Source organism: Molossus molossus, unplaced genomic scaffold (assembly GCF_014108415.1).
Source record: "Molossus molossus isolate mMolMol1 unplaced genomic scaffold, mMolMol1.p scaffold_m16_p_3, whole genome shotgun sequence".
In the NCBI taxonomy this organism is placed as follows: domain Eukaryota; kingdom Metazoa; phylum Chordata; class Mammalia; order Chiroptera; family Molossidae; genus Molossus; species Molossus molossus.
Genome location: NW_023425366.1, coordinates 65107874 through 65132079, shown reverse-complemented (window position 1 = coordinate 65132079; position 24206 = coordinate 65107874).

Genomic DNA, 24206 nt, shown 5'->3' with positions numbered 1-24206 from the left:
TTTTTTTTTTTTTTAGTTTCTGAGGAGGTCAGTCACTTTCGTTTTCCAGTGTACAACTCGATTATTTATTGGAGGAAAATGTTTTAAACCAGAAAAAGGAAAAAAAAAAAATCCAACCAAATAATTTATTGAAGACTGTCTCCTGGCAGATTAATCCCTACCACTCGGCCAGGGCTCATTCCAGAGTGATCAGACTGGTCAAGTTTAAATTGTATGTCCACAAGAAGTTGCATAAATAACCCGAAATACTGTGAACCTCTTTGCACTCGGTCATCTCCACGACCTTCAAAGAAAATTTCAGAAAAGTAGTAAGAAAAAATATAGCCTGAGATGCTCTAGTTATGGTATTTTCTAATAAATAACAACCTTTTTGGCCCCTTTCATCTAAACACATTTATCAGTTAAGACACATATGCTTCTTCTAGGTAAGTGAGTGAAAATACTGCCCTTTTCCTTGTGGGTAACCTGGAAATGTAATTAAATGTATTCTATTCATGCTTAGGAGCTATATTTAGAACCGGGGTTAACTCTCTTAAGTAATATCCTTATTTTATTTTCTTAATTTTATTAACCTGATTGCCTTTAGAATACTGTGGTCCATTTTTTAATTATTCCCTTAAAAAGAGCCTGTGTGAGGGAGGGTTTGAAGAGACGGTGTTCCGAAGTGCTGCCGCTCTCATCCACTTGGCCAAAGACGGGCCTTGATTTACAGCTACAGAGACACCAGAGCTGTCTTTGTTATACACTTTGCTTGGTCACTTTGTGCCCAGCCTTTTCAGTTCAAAACTGAGGTCAAATTCTCAGCCAAACTTTTTCCATCCTCCAGTTTTCAATTTTGGCTGGAGACATCACCAGTATTCAAGTTTCACCCCTCAATGAGCCAATGAAAAACACCACCATTCACTAATTTGCTCATGGCAGCAATCTGGGGTGGGCCTCCCTCTCACCAATACCTAAACACAGACACACACACACACACACACACGCACGCACGCACACACACACGCCAGTCTTTTGTGTCTATCTCCTAAACATTTTAATTCTATTCATTTTCTCTTTGTCTTTATCACCACCTACCCCGTCTCAGGGAATCATTGTCCTTTACCTAAATTACCTCCACAGCTGTCTACATGATCTCCCAGCCCAGCTCTCTCAGTTCTGTCCCTGTGTTCTAGCCAGTGTTATCATTCTAAAATGCAAAACTGACCATGTCACGACTCTGCTTAAAATGTTTTCAGTGACTTCCAAATGCTTCCATATTCTATGCATCCTGTAAGGTCAAATTTCAGCTGCTGCCTCCCTCTCCCCACTCATATTATGTATGAGCAGCTTATAAACTTGAGTGATTACTTTCAGTTCCAAGAATGTGCCATGAGGACCTTCATGATTTTGCATATGCTATTCCTTCTCATTTGGAACACTTTACCCTCTCTCTTTGTCTGGCCAATTCCCAGTCATTCTTTGGATTTCAGTTTAGATGGTACTTCTTCTGGAAAGCTTCCCTGATTCCCTCCGTTCTGAGAACACCCTGTACTGCTCTCATAACCCTCACCACATGTTTGGTCCTTGTCTCTTTACCCACCTGTGTCCCTCACTAACGCCACAGAGTCAGGGGTTAGGACTGGCTCGTTTACCGCTCTATTCACAGTGCTCAGCACAGAACCTTGTACCTAGAAAATGCTCAAGTGTTTGTTGAATAAATGCGTAAATAAAATAAAAGGCATCTCTTTTTATTTTTCTGGGGAAGCAGAGGAATATGGTTAAAAAACCTACCAGGTATCAGAAGTCCCATATTCCAGGTCCACGGCCTGTGGCATGATTATGGATGTCACCACACCTCTCTATGAAATGCAATGATGACACCTTCTCGGATTACTTCGAGTTGTTTTTAATAATAGTGACATAATTCATATGAAAGCTCTCCGCAAAATATACACAATTTCCTACTAATAAAAATGTGTCATGATTGTCACACTGATCATGTTTTCATCAGCGTGTGCATGTGTATATGAATCATTTAAGGCCTAATATTTGAATGTAGTCATTTAAAGAATTGGGTGCTATATGTCTGTTAGCTATTGCTTGTAACAACCCTCTCCGAAAACTTTTCAATTTTAATTTTTTTATTGAATTTATTGGGGAGACATTGGTTAATAAAATTATACAGGTTTCAGGTGTACAATTCTCTAACACATCATCTGCGTACTGTGTTGTGTGTTCACCATCCCAAGTCAGGTCTCCTTCCAGCCCCATTTATCCCCCTTTACTCTCTTCTACCTCCTTCCATCTCTACCTTCCCTCTGGGAATCACCATAATGTTGTTGGTGTCCATGAGTCTTCCTTTTATTTATTATAATCCCTTCACCCTTCTCAAATTTAATAGATTAAAACTAGAACTGTTTATTTGGTTCACGATTCTGCAGGTTGGCACTTTAGGCTGGTTCAGCTGGGCTGCTGGTTCTGACCGGGCTCTGTGGCCAGCTCTCAGGTCCGTGGGGGCTGGCTGCCTGAGGGTGGTCCCAGTCCGACAGCTTGTCTTTGCACCATGTCCTCCCACCCTCTGGCAGGTGGGTGTGGGCTTGCTCACTTGTGAAGGCAGGGTTCCCTGAGGGCATATGGCACCTCTTGAAGTTAAGGCTTGGCACTGGCACCATATAACTTGTTTGCATTTCATTAGAGAAAGCAAGTCCAAAGCCAACCCATATTAAATGGGTCGGGAAATGTATTTTTTCCAAAAACATATTATAAAGAGGAGTAGATATCAGGAAAGAAATAATTGTAGCCATTTTGCAAAGAATCTACCATATTCTTCAGCATCTTCCTTGAACGATTTACCAAGTCACGGATTTGATCCCGTTATTTCTGTTATCTAAAATCATTGAGTCTCCATTGCCTATAAAATAAAGTCCAAGCTCAGAGCACAGATCTCCATGAACTCTCCACATTGGTCTCATCTGCCTGGTCTTTATGCTTTAGGAAGAGAACATTTCCATAGTCCCAGGACACCAACTGTGCTGTGTCTGGCCCCTGCAGCCCCTGGGGCTCCCTCTGCTTGGACAGCGAGCCCCTCCCATCTTTCCTCGCCTGGTTAATCTTAGTCATCCTAACAATGGCAATAACAAAACCACTTACATGCCAGACACCAACTATTCTAAACGCTATATATATTATCTCTATGAGGGAGGTACTATCATTATCTTCTTTGTACAAATAAGGAAACTGGGGCACTGTGAAGTTAAGTAACTTGTCCAGATTCACTCAGCCAGAAGTCTAGTTTCAGAATCGGGATCCGGAGTCTGTGAGTTTAACCTCCACAATCTCCTGCCTCTTAAGAGTCAGCTCAGTTTGGCCTGTTTCCATGTTCCATGTGCATCTTGACATTTGCTGCGTTCAATGATCTGTTTCAATGTCCGATGCCCCTTTGAGTTCTGAGCATCTCCAGAGCACGGAGCACGCCTTTTCTTTGTCATCCACTGTAGCACAGAACCGTGTCTTTGTTGCCCTCTCCATACTTATCAAGATGCGTCTTTTGCACCATTAAAATCTGCTTCTTGGAAGAAAAGAAATCAAAGTGAAGACTATTAGTCCTCACAGCATCTCCAAGAAAGAAGTGACGAGTGGGAAGCTCTATCTCGTTTTGCAAACAGGAAATTTAGGCATGTGGAGATGAAATCACCCAGCACTGTGCCAGGATTCTTTTTTTGGTTTTCTGATTCCTAGTTTTGTGTTCTATCTACCAAAAAGTGGTATTTGTCTATGAAGTGCAGCTGATGGTTGCTTAATTTTCCCCAGAACAAAGTTAAAAAACATAACAATTAAATTAAATCACCCCAGAGGGATGCCTTCTTCTGTTGTAAAGTTTTGAGGGAACGAACTTTTGGGGAAACTTTTTTTCCCCCTAGGGTATAGTGCTTTCTTCTCTTTCAGCAGAATATATTGTGTCTGATGGAGCAAAAAATTGTTTTTAAGAAACCCTGCACCAATCTGTCTGCCCCAGCTCAGACACATGCTCTCACAGAAAATTAAATTCACAGAAATGAGAGAAAATCAAGAGAACCAAAGGAGCATGTCTTCTGTTTCCCAGAATCATTCTCGAGTGTATTTAGTGGTCTGTTGGGTGACAGGGTGATGAGGGAAAAGGATTGGTTGAATGCAACTAATTTTTCATGTCTCTTTGCCTATTTCATCAACGTGCCATGGAAAAGTTAGCTGTCTGTGTGTTTCACCTATATGTTTTTAGTCTCAAGAAGCTTTATTAGAACGTAGACAGTTAAAACAGGTTTTCTTTTTGTTTTTTTTTCCAGCTTGAGTTTCATTACTACCATTTGCTTCATTAACGGCAGTAACTTCTTGTGTGTGAAACTTGCTGGAAATGGTAACTGTTAAGAGAAAGTGGGAGGAGAAGGAGAAATTAAAGAGGCTTAAAGAATAGGGCCAGTGAAACACACTTACAGGAAAGAGAATCGACTGGACGATCTCTCCACCATTTAATACGACTTTCCTCTTAAAGTTTTTTGACATTGTCTTAACTTTCCTGAATCATAATCTTTCAATCTCCTTAGAATCAGTCCTCCCCTATTATTTTTCTAATGCCATAGGTAGAATTTGTATTCATAGTGAAATGTCTTTTGTGTCGTTTTTGCCTCATAGTGACTTCCCAATTTTATAGCCCTCCTCTGTCTGACATTTCTCTAAACTTCATTTGCCAATACAACCCTGCATTCAAGTCCTGGGTTCTAAGCTTTGTAAAAAAAAGAAAAGAGAGACACTTTGGCCTGTCTTGTAAACCATGCACTTAATTAATGTTAGACGAGGCTAATGAAGACAATGCTACAGATGATGACCTTTCCTAGTAATCTATTTTCCAAGAAATGATTGTCTTTGCCTTGGTAACGCAAAAAACCCTCCCTTTTTTGTTGTTATCTTAAGGAGGATCAGATACCGTCCAGATTGTGTCATTTCCTGAATTAAGAGTTTGAGAAGCCAGAAGCCAAGTCCCTTCGGTCATCGCACACGAGCACGAAGCTGCATGTGAAAACTCGCCAGCCCCTCGGCACGTCTGATTCTTCCACCCGATCTCTTCTCACCTCTATTCTCAGAGTGGCTGGTTTGTTATGAAACTCATTCTTTTCTAGGCCAAGTTTTCTTTGAACAGGGTGCAAAGGCATATGATCCTGTGGATTAGAAGTGGGTTGTCATCAAAATGATATAGCTCTGTTCTTCTCTGTTCCTTTCTTGGAATGGCTGAGAACAGACTTGCGAAGAGAAAAACTTGTTGGCGTTTGGGAGCTGCCAGGTTTTAGAAAGCCCAATTATGTCTTTTTTGAACTAGCATTTTCTTTAATAGAGTTTAATTTAAAAGCATTTTTTCATTTGTGACATTTCTTGTAGTGTTTATTTCAAAAGGATGAGGATATATTTACTTGTGGGAAAAGTAAAAACAAATTGTGTATGAGTAAGCAGGGCCAGCTGGCCAGTTGTGACGACGATGGAGTGACCATCACATGGCTCCTATAATTAAAAAGTGCCCTTTTTATTGCCTTCGTATTTGAAATTCCCCTCTTCTACATCGTCTGTGTCTTTGCTTTAAATCATTGTACTTCCACTAGAGCACAGTCTTGTTTGTGGCTCAGCATCTATTCTATCTACTTCTTCATACTCACAGTTTCCCTAGGAAAATCCCCTTTTCTCCATTTTGGAGGAGTTGATTTCACCTGAGTTTCAGGATTCTGCCAATAAATATAGCCCAGTCTCCTGTCCAGGGAAATTGGTTCAGATTGGGGCACGTAGTCCAATTGAAGAGATGTAAAGAAACTTTTGCTGTATTAAAAATAATTTTTTTAGATAACCCTTTCTTTTTCACAGGAGCTACTAGGCTTCAGATCTTTTTCCCATTGGAGTTGGTGGAAGGATGTAAGGGATTGACCACAGCTTTCATTTTCTGTTGTATAATTCTGGGACTGGGCAGACCACTGAATAAAGCCTGGGCATGGAGATGAATGCATGGGAGGCAGAAAAGAGAGACAGCAAGAAGCTGGGCCCATGGTGATAGTCTTTGAACACTGGATCAAGCCTTACCTGAAACTCATTGTTATTTAGTATGCATATTACAACTTTTAGTCACATGATTATCATCTCTTTGCATTTAACTCTAAATATTACTGCCTTTTCAGCTCCGGGAAGTCTGTGGGTTTAGCTAAAGCTTCCAGGCCTGTGTCACTCAACCCTGATGCTTCTGTTCCACAGGGGTCAATCCCAAAGACACTCCCTAATAAAAATCCTGCTTAGGAAATTCCATTTCAGAGTCTTCCTCTTAGAGGACCCAAGCCCTGACAGAGCTAGCCCCTGCTAGGCAGACTAACTTTCCATGGGCTCACCATAAAACGAAACATAGCAAATTTATTATTCTTCACTTTTGCACAGATTTTCCTGGAAATTCATCTGTTAGATTTTGCTCCAAGATCCAACATCAACTCAGGGGGTTGAATTATCCCAGAGAGGGGTAAAAAGGAAAGGAAAGCAGGTAGATCACTATCTTTAGAATCTCTAATCAAATTTGTTGTATTTTTTTATTTTTGAATGACTGTATATATACTCATGAAAAAGATCATGAAAGTTTCCTTCACCCCTCAAAGTTTCCTCACGACTCTAATTTCTTCCTTCTACCCCTTCCCCTTCCACCATGTAATCACTGATCTGCTTTCTGTCACTACAGATGCATTTTCATTGTTTAGAATTTTATATAAATGGAATTTTAAAGTATACACTCTCTTGGTTTGCCTTTATTCACTCAGAATAATTACTTTTAGATTCATGCATGTTGTATACATAACAGTTCATTCTTTTTTTACTGATGGGTAGTTTTCCATTGTGTGCATATACAGTAACTTGTTTATTTACTCACTTGTTGATGGACACTTGGGTTGCCAGTTTGGGGCTATTATAAATAAAGGTACTATGAGCATTTGTGTACAAGTCTTCTTGTAGACATATGCTTTCATTACTTTGGGCTAAATGATTAGGAATGAAATGGATGACTCATATGCTAGGTGTATGTTACTTTTTAAGAAACTTCCAAATTGTTTTCCAAGGTGTTTATGTCATTTTATATCCCACCAGCGGTATGGACAGTTTCAATTCCACCAGTCCTTGCTAATTTTTGTCTGTCTTTTAAAATTGTAGCCACTCTATTGACACGTAGTAGTATCTCACTGTGGTTTTTAATTTGCATTTCCCTAATGACTAGTGATGTTGAGCATCTTTTCATGTGATTACTTGCCATCCACATATCTCCTTTGATGAAGTGTCTTTTCAGATATTTTGTTCATTTATTTATTTCTTTTTTAAATTAAATTTTAAAGGTTTTTAAAGATAATATACATTCTGTATTCAAGTATTTTATCAGCTAGGTGCTTTGAAAATATTATCTCCCGGTCTGTGGCTTGTCTTTTCATTTTCATAAGTGTGTCTGTCAAGGAGCAGAACTTTAAAATTTTGATTAGGTTCAGTTTATCAATTTTTTATTTTAAGGTTCATGCTTTTGGTGTCATAACTAAGAAATCTTGCATAACCCAGGCCACAAAGATTTTCTCCTATGTTTTCTTCTAGAAGATTTATAGTTTTAGGTTTTACATTTAGGTCTACATCCATTTATTTTTAATTTTTTATATGATCCATTTTGAGTTAATTTTTTGTATGGTGAAAGATATGGATTGAATTTTTTTTTTTTTGCATATGGATATCCAAGTGTTCCAGCACCATGTGTTGAAATAGCTCATCTAATTTTAAAATATGGAGCATATAATTCCAGTGTGGTCCATAGACTATCACAGCACAATCACTCCTAGTGCTTGTAAAATATCCTATGTCTCACACCAACCCTTTTGAATTAAAATATTATGACAAATAACTTAGCTGAATCTTGTGGATACTAAACTTTGGGAACAACTGGCATTATTATTCATTAACACTTTACTTCAAGTCACCACTGTTTCCATCAGAGCCCAGAAAAGATGTAATTTAGAAAAAGTAAGTCTCTATAAGATAGAAAGAAACCAGAATAATTACTAATTTTTCATTTTAATACAGACAGTTTTAAACATATACAAAAGTAGTTTGACTAGTATAGTGAATTTTCATGTACTCATCACTCATATTAGCAATAATCAATATTAAACATTACTTTTCTTAAACAAGAAGAAATTACAGTTGATTTTTTTGCTATGTGGGGAAAAACTTCCAAGTTTAAAAAGCAATGCAAAAACCAATAGTGGAAATAAATAGAATTAGCAACTGCAAATAAAAATAATCAAAGATCAATATAATTGCCAATACAAATATTAAAAACCTCTACACATCAAAAAAACTTAAGCAATTTAAAAGACAAGTTATAATATAGGAAATATTTTTCAATAGAACCAGTGATTAATTTTAATCAATAAAGATATATAAAATGATTTAAAAAAGACTAAAAACACTTACTAAGTGATAAGTAGATAAAAGGACAAAGGAAATAAACCACGCCATTGATATTATATTGAGAGAATGTTATGTGGTCAGTGAAATTAACTTTAAAAATAATTGTTTATAGTGTTGGGAAAATGCTTATGATGTAGTGAAAAAACCTGCATAGAAAATTGTCTATTTTGTATGGCCACGTGTATTTAAAACAGGCTTAGAAAAAACTGACTGAAAGCAAATATGCTCCTGCATGCTATTTTCTAAGTTATCTCTAATAAACATGTATATATTGCTGAGTAATAAGAAAAGAAAAAAAATACCCAAGTCTATGTTTTAAGAAGGAAATGTCTGAAATGGAACATTTTCTTGGCAAAGTCAGAGATTGGCACAGAGTACAAGATGGGGCACAGAAAAGGCTAAAGATAGGTTTTGTTCAACATCGCCTTAGATGGGACTAGAGGCAAGTCTCCTTTACAGCTCTTACCAAAGGTGCAGGTGGCTTCCACACGAGTGGTACAGAGTCAGGCCCTGGCAGAGGTGGACAGATTCTAGTGGTCATGCTGCAGTCTGTTTTGCTGATCAGATACAGGCCATGCTCAAGTCCGTAGAGCCCCTTTTCTTGACTTAAGGAGTGGGGTGTGGAGGAAATAAGTTAAAGTCATAGCAGTCTTTTCTACTTGTCTGAAGCTGCCCCCCGGGGATGAAATGTCTGTTTGTTCATAGACTCTGAAGTGTTACTTTGTTTGCATCATTTCTCTTCTATGGTTCAGAAACTAAATCTCAAATATTTCACCAAATTGGAAACCCACTCATATCTTCTGGGCTTGTACTTCTGAACTGAAATTGAACTCTGGCACTTTAGTTCACATGACGTTAGAACAATGTAACTTTTTGTTTTGAAAAAGAATGGCTTTAAAAGTCTCATAAATGGGTCCTGCCTGTTCTTGGAAATCAAGTAGCACTTGTAAACTCCAATTCCTAAATGTTGTGTAATTGTGAATAAATAAATGTTAAGTGAGTAGAAATGTACAAATTATATATCTCAGATTATACACAAGTTCTTAAATAACAAAAATATATTTGTCTCTTTAAAATCCTAGTATTGGAAATCACATCAAGAAATGCAAAAAATAGAAAAAAAGGATATTAAAAGATTCAGATTATGGTTCAGGACAATATATTCATAATCTAAAAAAAAGTAAATTATAAAGTCAAGTAAGACTGGTAAAATCTGCAAAGTGCTCTGATATTTACTGGAAGAAATTTTTACATACTTGTTTGTCAGATGGTTCTATAAATTTATGGTTCTATAAATTTATGGTTCTAGGTGGTATAGATTAACATTTTCATGCAGTCTTCTGTGGTCAGTACTAAAATAATTATTGTCAAAACAACTATTGAGTATCCAAAGTATGCAGAAAATATCTCATAAAATAAACGAAAATAAATTTGTTTTGAAAAAGTTTTTCTCAGGCTTGTCAGGAAAATAATACAGACTGACTATGAACTATAAAAATTAGGCAACTTCTCCAAAATAACTTTAAGCGGGAGGTTAAAAAATAGATTTAAGAATTGATTCAAGTTATCTTCACTATTTTTGTGGCGTTTCTTTTAAAAACCAGGAATTTACACCCTGGCCGGGTTGGCTCAGTAGTTAGAGTGTCAGTCCATGACTGAAGGGTTTTGGGTTCAATTCCCAGTCAAGGGCACATATATGGGTTGCAGGTTCAATACCTGGCCCTGGTTGGGGTGGTATGGGAAGAAACCAACTTATATGTATCTCTCACATTGATGTTTTTTTATTTTTTCTCTCTCCCTCCCTCCCTTCTACTCTATCTGAAAATCAATGGAAAATATCTTTGGGTGAAGATGACTATGATTCTACTTAAATGAAGAACAGAAATTGAATATCTGAAACAAACAGGATCAAATACTAGGTTTTATTGCTTCATATTCTAAAATATATACTACTAGATTTCTCTGATATGAAACACACATTCCTTTCATATAATTAGATGTATTAGTGTGAAGTGTGCTAATAAGTAGAATAAAAAATAAGATGAAAAGGTAGGATTATCAAGTATTTTCTGGACCCCAATTTACCTACAGGAGTAGATGTCAGACCCAAATTTTTAGGCCTACGGACCTTAACTTTGTCATATGCTATCTACTTAACTTATTGAACAGTTTAATAATAAGCATATATATTAAGTATCATAAATGTGTAAGCTATATTCTGCAATGTTCAGTCTTTGTGCAGAAAGGTTGTCAGGAGGCTATAAAAATAGCATTTTGAGACCACTTGAATGGTGTCCTTACTGAGATATGCTTGATTTTTTCAATTAGTTGGCCAGATCCAAGATCTTTAGTTCCTATTATTTAGCTAGTAAATTCTGTACCTTTTCAGATTCAATACTATGATGAGTGTTATGGCTGAAAATTCTTCATTTGATACTCAAGGGAATGCTGACCAGTTAGCAATATGTGAGCCAATATTTTAGAAAATATGAACAATTCTGTTCTGGTAAGTTTGATTTGCCTGGTTTCTTGGGCTTAAAAATTATATGGTCTAATATGTGCTTAGTCTCTTAGCTAATATCTGTATTTGGAGATAATCTATAGGAATACATTTCCCAACCTTCAACCATGTTGTTCCTCATAAAAAAGTTTCCTGGACTCAGTGAAAAATAAATTGGCTTTCTGATAATAAGGCAAGTACTACCTTTCATTTCTAATCAAGAGCCACCTGTTGAATACTAATTTTGTTATGCAGTGGAATAAATAGAAAAAAGATGAGCATAATGCAGTTTCCACTCATCGATATACTGTTTTATATTTGGCAATATACAAATACATTATCCTATTTTGTTTTTAATAGAACTCTACAAGATAGATATAATTTCCCCCATTTTATAGGGGATAAAATTGAAGTAGAAATGTCACTTGTCCAAGATCACAATTTTAGTAGAGCCAAGACAATAACCCAGGTATTTTTGGACTCTTTCTATTACTCAATAACATATGTTTCCCTAATGTTCTTCAGTCAAGATAAGCCAGGTAGGTAGGTATTGTAATGTAGAAATATCTCTAGTCTAAAGTGAGAATTTCAGTACCTTTTCTAAATTTCACTGGCCATTTCAGTACCACAGGAGCAGGAAATTATTCAATTCATGAGAAAATTCATGCACCTGTGGATTTCACTTTTGTGCCAGATGAATACGTGAGGTTGGATTTGATTTACTCCATGACTAAACTCTAGAATTGGGATTTAAAATGGATATGTAATCTCACTCTGATTTCATTCCTTCTGTAATGCTGCATAATGGTTATGCAAGTCTCAGAAATGTATTTAAAGTAATAACATGTCCTTTTTATCCAATAACATCACACTGAGATGCTTTTTTGTTCACTTTTGCTAGACCTCTAACCTTTAAAGGTGAGTTGGGCAGCTGCAGAAAACCTGATCTTATTTTGTGCCCCTGGCAAGACTTTTTCAAGTTCATCTTTTTTCCTTCCTTTCAAAATCTGATGAAAAACAAAATGTCAGGAAAACAAGCTCTCAGGCTAAAAAACTTGTGTCTGTCTCTGTGACAGATGTCAGTTTGAAAGGTTTCAGGTCACCTGTCAGAAGTGTGCCAGTGTGATCTGTACTCACATTGACTCGACCTCACACCAACACTAAGTTCTGCTTTTAAAAATATCCTTGACAGAGAATTAAATGATTTGCAGTCATTGCCTTTTCCTCTGTCTTTTAATTCTGATTAATGAGACAAAGGAGAGAGAGAGAGAGAGAGAGAGAGAGAGAGAGAGAGACTTTTAAAAGGACAGCTTGACCTTTGGGTGCCCCTGGCAGTGAACCAATCAGCATTCTTGTAATCCAAACACAGATGCCTGCAGCTAAACAAATCCTATACTTGTGAACAAGAATTCAGTTTGCTGTCAGAATACAGTGAGGATCAGCACAGTGCTGCTTTGAACTAAATATGAATTACAGTTTAAATGTTTATGCTTAATAGAGAAGAGGAATATTGAGCAACGTAATATATCAATGGTGGCTCAATTTAGTAGCAAATATTTCTAGCAAAAACATCATGTCTTTTGAAAAGTTCTGTATCCTAACTTCATATCCTGGGCATAACTCCCTAATATTTTATGCTAGAAACACTGCTGATATTATTGTACAAGTCAGTAGATTATATAATGACTAATTAATGGGGGTTGAACTCTGTTCTTTTTCTGAATTAGTTACACAGTGTATGAATTATTTATCACAGTGATAAAAAATGTTTCTTTATTATAGCCCATGAAATTAAAGGGTTGAAAAAAAGAGTGAGACCGGTTTTGTTTCATGAGTTTGGGAATTTTCAGGGTTTTGCCTTGTAACCAAGAAGCTAAAAGATTCCAGCACCAAAGGCATGTTTGCCCCATCTACCACTTTAAACCAGAGGCCAGATCAGAAGAGATGAGAAAGTCCATGAATATAAACCCAGAAACTTGAAAGTTCGTTTCTTTTTTCCCTTGCTTGATTTTAAGTATACAGTACTTCCCTTCTTTCAAGTAGGCCCACCCTTAATGTGAAATACAAGGAAGTTTATTGAAGATACGTTAATTGTATCCATGTCTGGAACAACATTGTCACTGTGTGCGAAAAACTTATGGGGGCTGGTGGGGAGAAGTGCAGACCTGGAATGTAGTCAGTTAGCTTGAAAGAGAGCTAGAAAGCTGATTCTCGGCAATGGCTCATGTAGTATCTGGAAAACCTCCTTACCTTCTGTGGCTTTGGTTTAGACCCATGCTTCTCAGACTTTAAAGTGCACATGAATATCCTGGGTCTTGTTCACAAGAGATTCTGATCCAGAAGGTCTGGGTGGGGCTTGAGCATCTGCATTTCCAGTGTCTTTCCAGGTGTCACAGAGCCTGGACCACACAGACTGCTGAGGTTCTAGGCTCTTCTCCGCTTTCCAGGAGAGGGCGTCCCATGCATCAGGTTTCCCAAGTATTCAGAAGTTCAAACAGCTTATCTTATTTTAAAAATTCTTCTTCTGACATATTTTCCCTGTGTTTATGATCTCTTATGTGTCTGTGACTTGATATCTTTTTAGGAATTTCAGATTTTAATATGACATCATCTCAGAATGACCCTATTACAAAGTGATACAGTACAAAGGTGGTAATGAAGTCAGGTTTTCTCAACTCCGCTCTTAAATCATGAGTCTTTGCACTAGATCATGGTGTTGACAAGAGCATGTCGCACTCTACTAGATAATTTCATTAATTCTGACTGATACCTCTTCCTTGCTATAGACAACAATCCAACTGTTCATAAAAAAGGTGGACATTCTTCATAAGGATGCACTCGGACTAGGAACCACCCAGAAGAAAAACAGTTAAAAACAAGAGTAGTCACAACTATCAGCAGTGTTTAGACCCAGATAACCACAAACATCCTGGAATTCACTTAACCATGTCTGACTTCCCAGCGAGTCATGTTTACATCTCTAGATGTTAGTTTACTTTCCCTTCATTTTTTTTCTTGATCACTCATGTAGTGGAAAGCGGAAATGAAATCCTCCATGGCAATGAAAGTGCCAATACTTGTGCTAGCTATGTGTTCCTGCTACTAGCAGGGAGAGAGCTGGCCATTAGTCAAAGACGTTCCAACGTTCTCATGCTCATTACATATTTATAATATGGACAGTCTTGTGACATATCACACAGCTGCTTTAGCAGGAAACTAATATCAAGTAAGAGGGTGCCAGATTCAGCTTTACCAACTACAATGCACCCTATCTAATGCTCTATTTTCATTCTGTGTATGTTAGGTATACACATAATTGCTGTGATTTTTATACCAGTCTATTCCTAAGTGTGTGTTCCACTACAAGTTAGTTTTATCCTTGGTAAAAATTCTTACTCTCTTTTCTGTCAATGCTAAAATCATTTAATCAAGTGAAACATATTTACTGATTTCCCACAAGGCTGAAAGTATCTTCTGCACAGAGGGTATAGCCCATTGCTACCTTGCATCAGAAGAACCAAACCAACTCCATGCTCATAGCAAGGAGTTCGGGACCACGTGTTCTGACTTCCAGGAGAGCCTTTATTACATGTTGCCAACCTCATCAGGTGAGCCAGTCAGACACCTGTGAGCATGAGATTGTCGATTACAACCAGAAATATAGATGCCATTATTGCGATCACACAGACTCTCAGCAACAGTCCTCTGAATAAATCTTCCTGAATCAGAAAACGGCTTCAATCTTTTTGACAAATATTGGTGGAGGAAAAAAAAAAAGGGAGATACAGCAATCGTGAAAACAGATTTTTCTGTCTGAAATTAATAATTCTCAGCAGTACTAAAATTAATTATTCTGTGGTTATAAGTAGGCAGCGGATTTATGGTAAATGACAGAGTGTTTGCAAATTCTCCTGACTACTCGATTAGAAAATGCACAAGTGGAGGCATCAGCCGAGCATGCATTATTTAAGTGGTTGGTGTCTGGCGACAATCTGGAAACTGCAATTGTTGTGGTTGCCGTAGGAAAATTCGCACTTTCCGAGAGAAATTCTTTCACCTTTGTGTGCCCACAGCATGGATCTCTCCTCCTGGCAGCTGTAGGAAACACAGGAACTCCATGACCTGGAAAATGTGGGACAACTGCCACAAGGTGACCCTGGAAGGCTGGGGTAGGCCCAATTAATTTAAAATTTTGCTTGGCCTTGTCTCTTCCAATTTTCTAAATCCTCTGGAAAAATGATTAATGCGTACACTGCCAATGCGAAAATATTTTTGACCCTATTAAAGTCGACCAAGGGTAAACCAAGTGTAGGCTGGCATTGTATCAAACTAGCTTTATTAAATTTGATTGGAGGTTTGTATGAGGAAGGGACAGACAAGGACATTATTTTGCACAGCAGCTCTCTTTTAAATGAAAATATCAAGAGGAATACAAAGTAGCAATATGCCCTGGACAGGAATCGTTTTAAATATAGGGAAATACCATAAAGAACTTTATTGAAAGGGTAAACAATATTTGCTAGAAAATTTTCTGCTATCTTATTGCTATGCTGATCAGTTACCAATGAGGGTATTTTAATTTATGGAAGGCTTCTGGAAGCCTTATATTTCTTCATTTATAGATGAGCTAGTTCAACCTTGCTTTCTTCTATCTGTCATTGAATTCTATGACTTAAAATTGTCTGTCTGCATTTCGAACCTCAGCAGAACAAGTCTTAATCTCACAATGTTTCCCCAATGTATGCATCCTACACAATCATCTAATTAAGTGAGAATATTTTTTTCTACTGGTTATGCTGTTTTGAATAAAATTGGCACAATTCAGACACAATACCAAAGGATAGCATTTATCATAAGCATTTCTCTCTTCTCCAAGAAAGAGAAAAATCTATATAATTGTCATAAAACATAGTGTATGCATAATTTAATTTAGGACCTGTATTCAGATTTCACATGTAATGTTTCCTAGAGTTATTTCAAACCTAGGAGGCATTCTGCCACATGAATGTTATCATAAAAATTATATTTTACCTATTTATCATATGGAAAGTATAGCAAGTTCCTTTATGGCATAACTAGCATATAGTAAATACTTACTGTGTGAGTGAATGGCAGAAGTCGCCCGTGACGACCTACTAAAGGGAAGATGAGCGTTACAGCTAGAATGACAGTTTCGGTGAAGCTTCTTAAATACAGCAGTCATTCTTAGTCATTTGAGTCTAGCAGGCATAGATATGGAGAATAGGTAGAGATAGGGTAGAAAAAAATCCATGACTGGACTGGGGATATTAGCTTTGCCTCAGACTTTTAAACTAAAAGACGCGAATGAACTATCTACAGGTCTTGTCGTAGATCATGGTACTCTTCACCTATGTTTCGTGGCTTTCTCTGAAGTGTCTTCCTACAGAGAGGTTCTGCATCTCTGCCCTGTTTAACACAGGCATGGCCTTTAGATGTGGTTTGACCAATGAAATATGAGCAGAAGTGAGGTGTGTCTCTTCCAGGCAGCAACTTCAAGAGCCAGGGCATTTTCTTGTCTCTCTGTGTGACAGCCAGCAAAGATCCCAGTAAAGGACAAAGTGGAGCCAAGGCACAGAGAGTCACAGTTGTGACTGAGAAACACATTTCTGTTATTGTTAGCCATTGAGAGTTTGCCATTGTCTGTTACTCCTGCAAAACCCAGCTTGTCCTGACTGACAAAGGTGTAAACTGTATCCTTCAGCACGAGCTAAAGAAAATAGGGTTAATTACAACTCTGAACTTTGGGATGCAATTAGCTCTCATCTTCCTGCTACGGTATCTAGGAGCCCATTCACCGCCATGCGTCTCCTTCCCTCTTTAACAGATAGAGGGAACCACCCTCCTCTGAGCAGACTGAAGCCCTCTGCTTGTGCTCTGGATCCCATCTCCTCCCCAATATAGTCTTTCCTCTTTGAGTTAACTTCTGCAACGTCAATCTTTCCCTCTCTAAAGATCATTCATATCTTCCATGAGAAAAGCTATTTTTTCTTTCAGCTGGCCCTTTCCGTTTCTCTCCCTGCTTTCTCAACCAGACTTTCAAACAATTGAACCGTGTGCTGTCTGCATTCTTCACCTCCATTCAATCTCGAATCTACTCGAATTTCATCCCACCACTGAAAACAAATTGCTCTGTCAACATCACTGAAAGCCTCCGCACTGTCCAGGACAAGGGACACTTTGTGTACTAATTTTACTTACTTAGCAATATTTCCCAGAAGTGACCATTGCCTCCCTCATGAAGGACTTATGGCTTCCAGGACACTCACCTAGCTTCATTTCTATCTCTTTTATGGTTGACTCTTCCTTCTCCTTTCCTATACAATTTCTGAAAAGTAGAACTCCTATGGGTCAGTGTGGAATTCTTATTCTTCTATTTGCATAATACCTCCTTTTGTTGAATTTGGTCTCATGGCAACTCCTATTGTTTCCAGAGTTGCCATTTTGAAGTCCCCACTCAGAAATGCACATAAAAACCCTATTTCATATGCTTTTTATTCTCCCACTTCAAAACATCCTTTATGAAAATTCAGGCAGAATTCATAACTTTGTTATTTTAATTCCCTCGTTTTAATCTAAATCTATTGATCATCCACAGTGTACTATAATAAATGTTAAGAATATAAAAATGAATCAGATATATTCTTCTCTTAAAAAGCGTGCTTAGTGAGGAGGAAAATAAGCACACAATTATAGTAAAATTAGTAAATGAGAGCATCTCTGATCATTTACCTGTATAACAAATGGTAGGAACATAAAGGACAGAGAAGATAGATTGTTTGGGGTAAGAAGAGGAAAACACCAAGAGGAAATTATATTTGGGTTGAAACATAGCCAAACAGGAATTTATTAGAAGCATGGGAGAGGAAACATTATTCCCAAAGGCAAGGAGATGGGAGAAGGTCTGTCATGTATAGGGGATTTAAAATAGCTCAATATTTTTACAAAAAAAAAAAAAAATTAGGGAAGTTGGGGAAGATAAAGAGCTGAGGCTGGACTTGGGCACTGGGCCCAGGACATGAAGGCTTTTGATGAAATTGCATTCTTTTGATGTTTAACATTTCTGAGCCCCTTCCAGCATCTCTGTTTAACCCATCCTAACCATAAATGTGTGAGTTCTTTTATACTAATGACAGGGACATAAATAATATTAAAAGATTTGAGACAGAAAGCATTGTATTATGTTACATTTTTAATCTTTATTTTATTCTATTATATTTGTATTTACATTCTAGTCTTATTATCTGTTTACTTACTTTTGTTTTGAGTAGCAGTTTTCAGGAAAGGTAGATACTAAAAGTTTGAATGTTTTGACAACTACTGTATAATCTATTTTCAGTCCTTTACCTTTAGTATTATAAAAAACAGTAATTCTGAATATTGAATGACTGCTTGAAGACTAAATTTTCTCTGTTTCAATATGGATAAAATTAGTTATAAAATGTTTGAAGGTTATTAGCTCAATGGATGTTGGGTGAGTTATTTTAAGATCGTTTACGTAATCTAAGCCATTGGAAGTGCATGCATCTGGGTAACACCACTGTTAGTAATGGCAAATGCGATCATTTCTATAATTTTATTATGTTTATATTTATACTTATATTCTAAGCCTGAGCTAATTAGTATTTCTTGTTATGCTCATGATGAATAATAGTTTTTAAAACTTAAAAATGGCAAACTCAATATACATGCACGAATTCTTGACTATTTCACACCTACTGGAGAAATACAACAAAGAACCAATTTTGAAACTAACTCAGGGAAAGCAATTTGCTTCTAAATATTATAATATAAATAGTATTTAAAATATTTAAATTTTGTGATGCAAAATTTTGTTCAGTGGTGTAAAGAATGTTTTGAGTTTGTTTTACCTTTAAAAAAACCCTCTCCTATTTTTTATATTTGTTAATTTGTAATAGGAATGACAAATTGACTATGAACAGGACATTCTGTATGAGAACTTTAACTTCATGGATGAATATGTTGGGGTGAATCAAAGTTTCAGGCAGGAACCTTTGCTGTGGAGTGCTAGCAGGCATCATTGTTTTACTTGAATTATTTTATAGCTGCAACTGACTGGACCCTGATAACTTTTCCAGTAATTAGTTGTTCTAGTGAACTGCCTATGGTATTTGTGTGAAAACAACAGTGAAAAGTACAGAGACACTAGTGGCATGAATTTGATTCTTCCCTGTGACTTCAAAACTCAATTAAAATGTGTTATGATGAGAAGGAAAGTTTTCAAGTCTAATTTTCTGAAGGTAGAGCAGTTTGTAAAATGACTTCAAATAAACTGTGTGTTCTTATCTATAGAGCTCTAGCCCATTCAAATGCTCATTATAATTTTCCATTTGCATTGGATAGACCAGAACTGGGTGGGTGGCCAATGACATGTAGGTTGGCTCCCCTAAAGTAAAGATTCACTTCTCACATGAAACTTGAGCGACTGGGCACAGGTATACTTTTTAAAACACATATTCTTTCCCACCCCTCCAACCATATGTGTCAGGACTTGTAATGTGCTTAACACCAAGACACGTTCAGGAATAAGAAAATCTACACTTCAAATTATGTAAGGATAGACTAAACAATTTGTAAGATGATTTAAATAAAAAGCTAAGTAATTATGGGCTTCTTTGTTCCCTGTAGTGCTGATGTCTCTTCTTAGCATTAGGTAAAGTGTTTTGGGATGTTCATTAAGGATTCCAGGCCACTGGAGTACTACTAAGATCATTAATTTCTACCACAAAGCCTCAAACGTATTACACTAGTCAAGTGGGTACTGGGGAAATCTGGTTCATTATTTCTGATAATGGAAAATGTACTTTTATGCAATGGCAGCTGCAAAGCTCACAGTTGTGGTTGTAAGGAATTCGGCATTAACTTTTCCAGGTGTCTAGGGTTCCACTCTATCTCTCACTTTGAATGTTGTGGTTCTTACATAGCAACCAGGACACTTAGCTTATTGGGAGATAGGAAGGTGCCAAGTGCAGAACAAAGGTTGACGTAGACCTTAAAACATAATTAAATGAGAAAAACAAATACCTCCCTATTTGTCCAAAATAAAGTTGAATACATAAATTTTTTTTTATTTCTTTCTTAAAACTATTTTAAAAGTTTAATTTCTATGTTATTTCAGATGTGGATCAAGCCTTTATTATTTATTAATATTACGTTAATACAAAAATAATTATTAGCATCTGGTATATATGCAAGACACTATTCTAAATATTATAGCAATTGCAAATGTTTAAAAGTAAAAAGATGTTCCAGTCTTTCAGCTGTTTCCCTTCTAATCATAGGATGGTACCAAGTAACCACAAAGCAAAGCACATGGGACTTACAAATATGCAATGTAGCAGGGAATGGTTCTAATAGCTTGCTCTGATGATTGACTAAAATCTGTTCTTTGTGGTGGCCAACATTAAATGAATTTGAGATACCAGAATTTTTTTGATATTTTATAGGGGATAGAAAATAGGTATAAAAAATAATTGGATAGATAGAAATGTTGCAGTGGAATTATATATAACCTACTCACACAATCTTTAATGTTTCTCAAGAAGTCTCAGAGAACATTCTCTTCAATAAGGCCTCAAGAAATACATTGCTCAGGGACTACCAAAATTCTTCAGAAAATTAGCAGTAGCTGTCCTCTGTAAGTAGGGGTCATAGTAGGTGATGTCCCAATAAAAATGAACTTCTTATTTTTATTGTGATGATAGGGTTTCAGAGTGGCAGAAGCATTTAATTACTACTTGAAATCAATAACAGGGGTTACATTTTATTAAATATTGTTAGCATTGAGATTATTTTATAATTTTCTTCCTTTAATCTACTTCTTATATTGAATCACTGCAATAAACTTCCTAGTGTTACATCAGCCTTTTATTTGTATGATAAATTCTATTTGATAACAATGTTTTATTTTGTCGGATTCATCTAATTATTTTCTAATTTATATAATAAGTGAAATTGGACTACAATTTTTATTGTCTTATCCTTGTTCGATTTTTGCTATCATGATTTTAGTAGTCTTGAAGATGTTGGGCACACTTTTACATTTCACTATTTTTCTATGCTCATGAGGATGATCTGTTTTGGGTATTGTTTACTATGACTTTTCTACATAATCATCTGGATTTGGTACCATTATAGGCATACACTTTAAAAAGTTTCTTCTAAAGTAATTCTGCTTAGATTTTCTACTACTTCTTGAAGCATTTTTGGTCATTTTATAATCCATTTCAGTAAGGTTTTTGTTGGTATAAAACAGAACATTCTCCACTAGTTATTTTTAGAAAAGATTTGAGGGTAATAAAGTTTTTGAGTCTTTGCTTTTCTGAATATGCCATTATTTCCCCCCTTATAATTGATTAAAAACTTAGTAGGGTCCAGTATTAGATTTAAAGAAATGTTCCTCCTGTTCTTCCAAAGCATTGCTCCACTGCCTTCTACAATAGTTATTGCTGAGAAATTTGACATAAATACAATATCTTGTTTCTTTAGGGGCCACCAATTTACTTCTCCATGGAAAGTTCAGGATTTTCCCTTTCTTTGGAGTTCTGAAATTCTGATATCATTTGTCTTTGTGTCTGTATATACATGTTTTCTTTCACTTTGTTGGGTCCTAGATAGGCTCAAAGTTATGTGTCTTTTTTTTTTTAACTCTGGAAGTTTTTTTCTATACTTTTCTTGATTATTTCCTTTACTTCATTGTGTTTTTTTCTCCTTCTGTAAACCTAGTTTAATGGATGTTGGTATTTATACTTTAATTATCTGTGTGTTTTAAATTTTTTGGTAAAGTGTTATCATTACTTTGTTCTTTTGTATCATGCTTTGGAAGAATCTTTTAGTTTGTTAATTCATTCTTTAGCTATATTTTCATTCCATTTAGCTTTTGAAATTACTACTTAAAATTTTTTGACAACCACATTTAAAATTCTAGATCATTGTTTCTGTTTTTGTGTATACGTAAATTTCTGACGTTCTCTAAATATATTAAGTGTACATATCTGACATGTTTGCTGTGCTAAGTAAACTTTTAATTCTCAGGTGTTATTCTTTATTTGGTGATTTTGTTGTCTTTATCTTCCTGATGGCTTCCTCAAATGTTTGATGATTATCTTTCTGTTCATCTTTATGTTTAAATATCCCGGTTCACAATTTGTAGATTGTCTCTAGTGATTCTAGGCGACAGACCATACATACTGGTGTATGGCTTGTGCAAGTTCTAGGAATAAGGGATTCCCATTCTTCCTGGACTTGTAGCTGTTTGGGCCCATGTGCTGCCTTTGCACACATATTCATTGTAGTAGCTGCAGCTTTCAGGTAAGCACCCCTGCTGCCCACTGTTCTGGGAATGCGCAGTCAACCTAATTACTTTCCAGGTAAATTTCTTGCTGAGCCCAGAGAACCCTGGGGTTGCTTTCCTTCCTTGCATGTCATTGGCTATGGTGTTTTTCAATAACTCTTGAGCTATTCTAGTAGACTAGTGGCACTCTAATTTTTTATTTATGTTGTACATGAAGACATTTTAAAAGTATATTTTCTATCATTCCAAGGACTTTAGGTGGGAGGGCAAAACGTGTGTGTACTGAGTATGACCTTTTGGTCAAATATTATCTCATTTCTTTGAACATTCTATTATATTGGTTTGACATTGCCAATATTCTCAGGTCTGTTCAAAATATTCTTTTTCATCTTTCAGAGTCCTAAAAACTGAAGTCAGGCTACGGGAAGGAGGGCCACATCTGTGTAAGACCACAGCACTGGGCTCCTTGCTTCAGAAGGCTGGTGTTGAGCTGATCACCACCAGAGATAATGAATATAACAGGCAGTTACTTGCGGTCAAAAGCAGGGAACTGCCTTGTAGAAGCAGAGGATAGGGGTGTATTCTCTGCAGTGCATCTGTATTCTCTGTGTTCAGAAACACAGAAAAATTACTGAAAATTTCAGATTAACTGTTGCAATGAGATTAAAAACTATTTATTAGATTTTGACAAGCAATTGTGAAGACAGAACAAAATTGAGATATGGAAGTATTGTGTAGATATAAAAAACACAACTATTAAATTGGTAACTTGAAGGGAAGCAGGCTACAAAAAACTGACAGAAAAAAAAATCAAATTAACAAAATAAAAAATGAGAAAATAGAGGTGATAAATATAATTTCAGAAAAAGTGTAAGTAATTAAAAATAATGAAAAAAATGAGTAATATGGACAGACCTATCTGATCCAACCTACATGTATAATAAGAGAGAATAGAGTAGATAAAAAGAATAAGCAAAAATATAACAAGAATATTTATTAGCAAAAGATCTGATTTTTTATTTATTTATTTATTTTTATCCTCACCCGAGGACATTTTTCCATTTTTTGTTCATGTAGAGTGGGAGGGAGAGAGAGGAACAGAGAGAGAGAAACATCGATGCGAAAGGAACACATCGAGTGGCTGCCACCCGCACGACCAACCAGGGCCGGGGACAAACTGCAACCGAGGTATGTGCCCTTAGCGGGAACCGAACCCGGGTCTCTCCAGACCGCAGGCCGACGCTCTAACCGCTGAGCCAAACCGGCCAGGGCAAGATTTTTTAAAATAGAGAAATAGCTTATGCAGTACTTAGAAATATTAATTTCACTATACATATGTTGATGAAATTATTTTATTTTGAAAACAGAGCAAAATTCTCAGAAATGTTAGCAGAAAAATCATGTTACTTATAAAGACCAAAATTTAGGCTAGTGGTAGACTTCTCCAAATATTGTTTTTGGATGACATCTAAGTCAACAGGAAAGAGAATGCTAACTATAAAGTTGTAGACAAAGATACATCAGACTTTACAAAAAAGTAACAGAGGAAGCAATATGACTTTAATACAAAATAGAATTGAAGAACAATAAGACTGTAATGTGATCCTTTTATATTGCTAAAAGCTAATATCTACAATAAAGTTATAGCAATTCTGAAACATGTAACTAAAAGATAGTACCAAACTATACACAGTTTAAATTGTTAGAAATACATGGAGTGACTGACAAACACAGTCATATACTATTCTTAGTCATTGACAGATAAAAAAAAAAGACTTGAAAAATGCACTCAATATAATAATTATACCTATATCTATGTTTTAAATATGACATATGGTATATATACACTAAAATTTTTCTAAAACATACATTATGTATCTATATAAAAGAAGCTCT